General features: G+C 32.9%; 1 protein-coding gene across 1 annotated transcript in view; it reads right to left on the bottom strand.

The window, feature by feature from the left end:
- The window catches only part of LOC145258164 (proteasome maturation protein-like), a 214660-nt gene that overhangs the window by 12179 nt on the left and 192481 nt on the right, over positions 1-10000 (bottom strand). The window lies entirely within an intron of this gene.

Genomic DNA, 10000 nt, shown 5'->3' on the forward strand with positions numbered 1-10000 from the left:
TTATGTCTCATGAGACAATGGATATTTCTTGTAAGGATGTCCACAAACTGCACCTCATTTGAGTCAACATTGATTCTGAATTTAAAAAGGAGGACAAAAATCGGAGGCCTGCAATATAAATGCTGGAGTCCCTCAGGGGTCAATCCTGGGCCCAACTCTCTTCCTGATCTACATCAATGACCTCCCTAAACACATACTTAAATCTTTCGTTGACATCTATGCTGATGACACGACCATCTACGGCAACATATCAAAGGCTGTAAATGACAATGTTCTCTGATTCTCTCTTCTCTGATCTCGAGCGCGTGGTTCAGTGGGGGAAGATGTGGCTGGTTACCTTTAATGCATCCAAAACCAAACTCCTATCCTTACATCATCAACGCTCTGATCCCCATCTGGCATCAATTGTGATGGATGGCTCTTGTCTGGGTGAGGCCCCGTGTTTTGACAAGCTTCTGGGTTTGACCTTTACTCCTGATCTGAAATGGAACACGTACATCAAGTCTGTTGCCAAGGCCGCTGGAAAGATGGTGGGATCCTTCTACAGCTCCAGAAGATATCTCACTACTGATGCAATTCTATATCTATATAAAAACCAAGTACGTCCAAGGATGGAATACTGTTGCCATATATGGGCAGGAGCTGCTAAAAACAGTCTATCCTGCCTTGACAGAGCACAAAATAGACTTCATGGCTTAGTGGGGGATGCCCTTTTCTCTACCCTGCAACCTCTCTCCCACAGAAGAGACGTTGCAAGCCTATCCTTGTTTTATCGTTATTTCCATGGCAGGTGCTCGTCTGAACTCCAATCTCTGGTCCCCCCCCTCGCCAATCTTTCACGAAAAACACCCGTCTAGCTGAATCCACTGTGAAAAATTTCCCCCACTCTATATATGTGCCTAAATCAAAACGCCGATTCCATGAACAAAGCTTCTTTCTTAGAACTGCACGCCTGTGGAACTCTGTTCCGTCTGCCTGCTTCCCACTGGACTACAACTTGGATGTCTTTAAGTCCAACGTTAACAAATTCCTAATGAACCACCCCCTTAAGTAAACACTTCATCAAATCTCCACACTAACGTAATGTACTTGCAATCACCCTTATCCCTGAGTGGCTTCCGGGCCTTGATAAGTGGTGATCACTGTGTAAAAAAAAAAAAAAAAAAAAAAAAAAAAAAAGCAGGTTGGCTTTTTTTTTTAGTAATATTCAGAAAATCTAGAATTCTACTTAAAAGCAGATGCTTCACAGCCTTGTTAAAGGAGGATACATGAGATTCATACCTTTGCCAAAGATATTAGTGAAAGTTATGAAGTAATATCTGTTAGAATTGTCTGAACCTATACTCACTACACAATACTATTTCTATATCTTATACATTAAGTTACCTGGTCAGATTTTTCATGTTAGATATAAATAGCTATCATCTGGCAAATTGATATTTGATTCTGATTAGTGATTTCTTTGCTTTTATTTTGACAGAAACGCTAAAAAGTAATATAAAATAATAGTTAGATTGTACATTCAGAAACAAAATAGGTTTAACAATCTTAAAAGCCATACTAGAGCTGTCTGCAAGAACCTGTGGCATAGTGGATAAATTAATTTGAAAATTTAACTGCGAAATAACACTCTTCTGGAGGTTGAAAGTTTAATCCTCAGTGCAGGCAATACTCAAAATTGCCAATTACTTAGGAATTCTACTGTCATAGCTGACGGAACAGAAGCAGACTACTCCTGTAGATTAAATAGAGGGTTTCGTTTGAGATTCTTGAGTCTGACACAAAGATTCCCGAGTTGAACAGTATACATCTGCAGGTTGGAGGTTACATCGACCGAAACGTTGCGAAAATAACACTCAAAATGGGAAAAGTAGTCGGAGGAATCCGAATACAAATCATCAATCCTCATCTCAAAAATTAAGAAACGTAACCTTAAACTGTAAATATGTTCGAAATAGTTTTGTTTCTTTAACTTCTGAGAAATTTAATTCGTCAATTGATAAACAAAAAAAAACCTGCACATGTTAAATCATTTTAAGAGATAAAATTTAATATCATAATAACTCTACATGCAACAGATTAAAAAATAGTCAAGTGGCTGTAATTCAAGTCTCAAATGTTGAGAAATTATTAAAGTGTAAATAATTTTCAACTGCTTTTCTTTGTTAGATGTCAACAAATCTAGTGAAAAGCACATGGACTGATAAGAGTAATTTTCGGTTTTATTTGCATTTTGGAAGCACTTTTAGGGTATTTTATATCAATTTACTTTTCTTAAAAAGTGCACGATGAACAAAGAATTAAGATAAATATCAAGAAAAAGAGCTTGACAATAGATAAGAATCTATTTTTGAAAATGGCAACATTAACAGAACTTTTGAACAAAGTTTATTTTCAAGTGAAAACAGCAAAAGATTTCATAATTAGTATTTCATATTATAATTGAGCATTGTGTCTGTTATTTACTTATAGGATCCCAAACTGCTCGACAAAATTGTTTATAATGCATCACTGTGATGCTAGGTATTATAAGGGCATAAAAATGTTTTTTGTTAATGCTAAGAACAATAAACACTCATAGGCTCCAAAACTATTGGTCAGAATTCTAAATTTGGCATTAAGTTTTCACAGCATGTTAGATGTGTCAATAGTTCATATACTACCACTACTATTAGTAATAATTAGGTCTATGAGAATATTCTTATTGTTTTGACTCTCCAGTATATATCTGACACAGGTAATCACCAGAGAACCACATCACTCTATATAAAAGCATATCAGATATCAACAGTTACACAAAACAATGAAAAAAATATGCCATTATCCTAGCCCTAGTAATAATAAACATAGGTTAAAAAGTCTACAACTTAACAGACCTCCACAGATGGACTAAATTTGGAGCAATTTTTTGCTACTGCTAATAACATCAATAACAACAATGATGATAAATAAATAAATAAATAAATAAACAAACAACAATCCAAGGGAACTGAAACCACCAAAATAGCTAATTAAAGAAATTACATAATTTAAAAAACAACAAAAACAACACTGTCTCCAGCATTGGTTAATGTTACAAGAAATGATCATAAATGTTTATGGACAATGGAAAGAGTGCATTCAAACTTCCCATTCAGAACAAGCATGGAGAGTACTGGAATTCTGAGGAGGCTTATTGCTCGTCAGGTTCTAGAGAAAACTAATGGCCAGTATGAGTGTGAAATCAATGGCAAATACAGTGATTTGCAATGGTTACCAAAAGAAGCAGAGAATACTGGAAACTTGTTATCACTTAGACCTGCTGTTACCGATGAGTGATCACATGCATGAACTTAGAGTGAATAAAATAATAAAAAAAAATCACACACTTTATTATTGGAGTTTGTAATAGAAAAATTCCTTTAACAGTGAGTGTTCTGGTGAAATAAATATAAAAACAAAACAAACAAAAAATCTAAAAAAAAGGTTTCTTGACCATCTGAGTAGAGAGAGAAAATCAAAACGAAAAAAAAAAACCCAAGGATTTTCCCCAAATGATGTTAGGTAATTTAAACACAATGGATCCAATAAATGATGTTAGGTAATTTAAACACAATGGATCCAATGAAATTCTAACCCGGCAGGACCGATTCTATAGTCTCAGGTATCAACCAGAGTGACCAAGGATGCAAAAATCTGAAACTGAAATGAATCCCCACTTCCCCAACAAGCAGAATTCCATCTTTTTTCTGAATTATAAAAACAGCACGATTCTGTTAATAATTACAGTATCCATTAGACTTATCTTCCACCCTTCTAGAAGTAATTTGGTTATTAGTTTAATGCATTAATATTTATCATACTACTAAACTTCAATTTCATTAGAAATGATTATAGACTGGCATAATGGTTAGATTGTTCGTTAATGGGATTCAATCCTCGTCAAGTCATACCAAAAACTAAAAAAAATAGTACCTGATGCCTACTTGCTAAACACTCAGTATTGTCAGGAGAGGATCAAGGGTAAGTGGAGTAATTCTAAGAAAAGAGTATTGACGCCACCTTTACCATCTCATTATAATAGTCAATGAAAAGGGGCTTCTTGGATCACTCCTGACTATAATTGACCATTTTACTATTATTACTAGGGTTGAGAGAATTCCTCAATCTATATATCAATACAAGTAGGAATGTGTGTGTGTATGTGTGTGAAAGAGAGGAGACCTCTCAACCTTTATACTCAACAAATTTTGGATCTAGACTCGAAATTTGGTATAAAGCATATTCAGACACGTGGAAAACTTTTCAATAAGTTTTCATTCGGAAAAAGGTTGACTAAGGAGTCAAAATGTAAAAAATTGGTACTTGGGTGGGGGATGGGGTGATCATTGGATTTTTATCTGTTAGTCAACTGTTTCACGAGGTTTTAAAACACTTTTTAAAGTTTATGGCAAGCTGGTTTAATGGTTATCGTACTTGACTCACTGTCTTTAGGTTTTGATTTCGATCTCAGCTCGCATATTTTTTATGCACAATAAGTGAACTGTTTAGAAAAAACATAATACTCGCATGTACATGTATCAGCGTCTTTGTTTTTTTTTTTTAGTTCATTTTTTTTTTTTTTTTTTTTAAAGAATTAAACGTTACGTTTAATACCGGGCAACGCCGAGAACATCTAGTAAAAAATAAATGAAAAATAACAGAATTTAATTTTATCTACTTACATATTTTTTATAAGAAAAATGAAATAGTATTTTCCCATTCTCATTACTTTCTTTTCTTTCCTGCATGTATCCACCTTGCTACATCTTTCATCCTGCCTGCATGTGTATACGGACAGATGGTTGCAAGATGCTGAGCATGACATTTGTTTACATATGTAGCAACAATAGGTAAGCATTTATATAAAAACAAACAGATTATTCCTCTTCTTTATTTGCTTAGATATATTGTGCATATTCATACATAAAAAAGATAAGCAATCACATTTTTTATAGATACAAATTTAATTAATAACCTTTGTATTTTAAATAAGTGGAAAGAACCAACAATTGAATGAAATCCTTCAACAAGCAAACAACGAAATTGAATCAACAAGAAAGATTTATAAGATTGCAAGTGATTGCTCCCCCCCCCCAAAAAAAAAGAGAATAAGAGATCAACAATAAACAAACAAAAAAGTAAATATGTCGTTTTATAAAATCTAACTCAATAGTAACCAGTAATATCATAATTGCCTAGTTAGAAAAAAATTCCAGTTTCAATGTATGTTTGTGTGGGAGATAAAACTTCTATTTGTAAAGATAACCATAACAATAATAATAAAAACAAAACAAAAGAAATAACTTGGTTACTCACAATTTAACAATTATATTTGATACAAGTTTAAAAGACCTTCAGACTTGAAATAGGGTTCCCATATAACTACAAGAATAAGGAGTGTGGGTATGTATGTGTGTGTGTGTGTATATATATATATATATATGTGTGTGTGTGTATATATATATATATATATATATATATATATATATATATAGAGAGAGAGAGAGAGAGAGAGAGATACATTCCAACTTCCAGTCGTCGAATACTTTCATGATTGTTTACTATCTATGCCTGCTAATTTGGCATTTATAGACTCTTGGTTTTTTTCAATGCTTGTATTAATTTTCGGCAAACTATCAAGAAATTAAAAATTAAATTATAAAGTCATGAGTGACTTTGTGACTGGGGTTCGAATCTCTCGGCCAACAGTGATTATCACTTCCTACACTAATGATTGCAGAAGCATGAGACACTAGTCTCTGTAGGTATAAAAATAATTGTTAATATTTATTTAAAAATGTGTGTGTGTGTGTGTGTGTGAATGTAAAACTTGTCAGAAATGTCTTTGTTTTATTGTTTTTCAGGTAAGTTATTATTTGTGGTGGATAGATTTTCAAAAAGCATGGAGACATTTTGTACAAGTTAGTATTTAGTGCTTATTTCCTAATATTTTTCACAGTCTATTAGGGTGAACTTGTACTTCATTGTTAACGAGTGCACCACGGTGCACTTTCTGCTGTAAGTAGGCAAATGCGTATGAGAGGTGTGGCTTCTGTTTAACATAATATCCTGTCTTCGGTCAAATAACGGTTCTATGTTTCCCAGTCTTTCGGCTAAAGTTTGTATACTTTGTTATTTGAGAATATCTTATATTGCTTGCAATTTAAAAAATGGCTGGAGAGAGCATTGTCCAAAACATAGTATAAATATTAAAAAAAAAAAAAAAATCGGTTCTATATTAAAAACAAAAATAAAGAAAAATTTGTATGATATATATACCTGTGACAAAACAAAAATATCATATTCCAAAAATGATGTAAATCAATCAAGTAGTTTAATTTTTATAAAGAAAATCATTTGTAAGTTATTAATACAAATTTGTAGGCATTACAACATAAATCTTGCAAGTTTAAATTATTGAGTTATCTCCTTTTTTTTAAGATTATTTTCAAAATAGCGGACAAGACAGCCACTCTTCAGTTACTCACGAAATTTGATTTTCTTATTTAAAAATTAAACTACTTAATTTATGTGATTTTCAAAATATAATATTTTCTTCAGTCGCAGGTACATACATCATGCAGATTTTTCTTTATTTTTGTTTCCTAATATAGGGGGATTCTGGATGAGAACCAAAAAATCAATGTTGATGAGAAGATTAATGCAAAGAGAAAATAAAACTAAAACTAAGCATAAACTTGTCTTAAAATATGTTTGCTTTTATTTCTAAGTTGGTAACACTATAGTCAAGCAACATTTTAATACCAAAGTTGGTAACACTATAGTCAAGCAACATTTTAATACCAAAGTTGGTAACACTATAGTCAAGCAACATTTTAATACCAAAGAAGAAAAAATGTTTTAAGTTAAAGACGTCAAAAATTAAGATAAAAAGAAAAAAAAAAAGAATAAAATAAAAACGTGTAATGTTAAGTGGAAGGTAATATATGTGAAGTATGAACAGTTCCGAGTACATGAGATTAAAATTTGGAGGAGGGGGGGGGAGACGGAGATCACCTAGTTTTTTTGTTTTTTGACATCAACTAGAACTAAGTAAGCAAAACTACTTGAATATTATTGCTAATAATGATGACATAAATAATAAGTATAAAAATGGTGGAGTGTGAATGTTGAGAGGTGGGAGGGGGGCAGATGAAACAAAAGAAACATTCCAAGTAGACAACCAATTAGTGAGTTCAGAAACTTATTTGTCATAAAGCTACCCATGGAGGAAGTGGTGCTCTTCAAGAGCAAGGTGGCCCAATTAACCTCAGCTGTCCTGAATGCAAGCCACTATGACCACTAATTTCTGACCTGATGGTCAAGGGAGAAGGAGATGCTCAAGACAAATACCAAATTCTCATTGGTTGCTCTTTTGGTTGCTATGAGCATTTGGTCACATTACTCACAAAAGATGCTTTATAGAGTTGGTCATAAAGTGAAAATATTTAACTAGTTTATATATATATATATATATATATATAATAAGAATAAAAAAAAGTAATATGATATGAGCTGTGGAGCAGAACATAGGATCTCTTAATCAATTGTGAACAACATTAGATGTTCTTGCTAATTAACATCCACAAACACACATGTGATCTTGTGAAGACTCAGTGTGGCTTTATATAACCATGTGGCTTGAATGTTCAGCCCTTCAGTCAACATTGATTGAAAGCCCAACGTCTAAGCTATCTTAATATGTTTGCTAGTTGATGTAATTTAGGAGAAATTTTACCATATTTAATTACACTAATCAGTTTCAGTTGAATATTTGATTTCATTCAGGGAACGGATTTCATTAGCCTAGATAGAAATAATCTTTTCCTTGCATCTGAGCGATCTTCTCTATACATAAATATTAACATCAACAGACGTTTTTTCTTTCGGAGATTCATCTGTGTGGCTTTATCAAACTAATGTACTAACTTCAAGGATGGAACCTCAAACCTTCAGTCATCACTAATATATATATATATATATATATATATATATATCAGAGTGATTCGGGTTCTTGCTAATGAAGCCAGACAGGACTTCTGTTGCCAGGGTTCAAATCTCTCGACTGGCGTTGATCGTGACGCCCTGCACTGATGATTCCCGAAAGGATGAAACACTAATGTCTGTAGGTATTTAATAATTATTATAGTAAATAATAATAATAATAATAATATACATATATGTGTGCGTGTGTGTGTGTGTGTGAATGTTAATATATACTAGTTGAAACAACTAATGTTGTCCATAATTGATTAAGGGATCCTATGTCCTGCTCCACAACTCATAACATGACTTTTTCTTATTCTTATTTTGTCCATTTGATAATATTCAATTAGTTAGCAAGTGAAATCAAGCATCAAATATTTTTCTATGTCACATAATCAAGAGAGTTTTCTATTCTCATTTGGGGCTTAAACTGATCATCAAAGTAACCTATATATTAATAAGACAGCGTGGGTATTATTTATTTTGTCTGTCATGCTTACACCCGAGTGACCGTCGTCTAATTTTTATGGACTTCCATCTCTTGTAATAAATAATTTTACCTATAATTCTTCATAAGTTTTGGTTCTGGTTTTGATTATAGCGGATGGCACTCAAGTAATCTATTTTTTTTTATAAATAATTTTACCATAAGATTTGGTTTCGGTTTCAATTATAGCTGATAGCACTTAAGTCATCTATTTTTTTTATAAATAATTTTGCCAACAATTCTTCATAAGTTTTAGTTTCGGTTATAACTGAAGGAAATCAAGTATATATATATATATATATATATATATATATATATATATATATACCATAAGTTTTGGCTTTGGTTTCGATCAAGCTGATGCACCCAAATTATATGGATATACTTCTTATTTTTGAAATCACAACTTTATAACATATAAAAATCAATAGAACATTAATTCTATAATAACATATATGAAATATGCAAGAATTAAAATATCATATTTAAGCGTACTTTACGATCTGGCTACGCTGGGCATCTCTGCTAACTTGGATAAATAGTTTTGCAAAGGGCTACAATAATATCAGAGCATCTCCATTTATGCTGAACATCTATGGAATGCAAACATCAATATATGACATATGAATGAGTCTCTTGTGAAATTTCCACAGGTCCCGTTAGTCACCCATTAATCAGAATCACCTGGAAAATTGGATATTGCTGCAAAATAGTAAGCAATATGTTCTGTAAGTCATCCTTAACAAAACCCAAAAAAACTACTCTATAATCTTCCCCTAAAAAAGGTCAACCGTTGGCACCATTTTCTAAATGAAGCCAACTCAGAGAAATACTATTTGTGTCAAGATAAGAAATGTTATTGCTAACACCGTTTACAGCAAACACAAACTGTTTGGTTAAGACAGCTTTGAGTAGAATGCAATGCCGCCAGACTTCCATATCTACCACAGATTTGATTTCAGCCTTAGATTTTATAGAGTAAAAAGTCGTACTCTGACCACCAGTTGTCGAAAGACGGCTGATAAATAGATACGGCATCTGACAATGTTGCTGCTGCTGGATTCTTACTAAGTTGTACTATATGTGCCTTATCATTACAACTATCACAGACAAGATTTTTGTCTTGTTTATATATATATATATATATATACTAGCATTTCAGCCCGGCGTTGCCTGGGTGTTTGGATGTATGTGTTGAACAAAAAAAATAAAAAAGTGGTAGTAGGAAGGCAGGCTCGAACCCGTACCGCGAAGGAGGAAAAGAATGGGGAAAAAAATACCTGACGTCTTCGCGGTTACGACCACTGCCAAATCTGAAGTGACTTATGTTTAAATTAAGGATAGACAATCGGAAGGAGAGGATAACTTTAAAAAATATCAGCGAAAAAAGTGACCCCCCCCCCACTGTAGAAAAGTGCCTAGTTGAAGATATTAATGTTTTTAGCCAATTTTTCGATATTCGTCGTCTGAAAGGTCGAACTTTAAAACGATACTGATCTTGGTAAA

The sequence above is a fragment of the Euprymna scolopes genome, chromosome 3 (assembly GCF_053919585.1).
Source record: "Euprymna scolopes isolate OS-2025 chromosome 3, ASM5391958v1, whole genome shotgun sequence".
NCBI lineage: Eukaryota > Metazoa > Mollusca > Cephalopoda > Sepiida > Sepiolidae > Euprymna > Euprymna scolopes.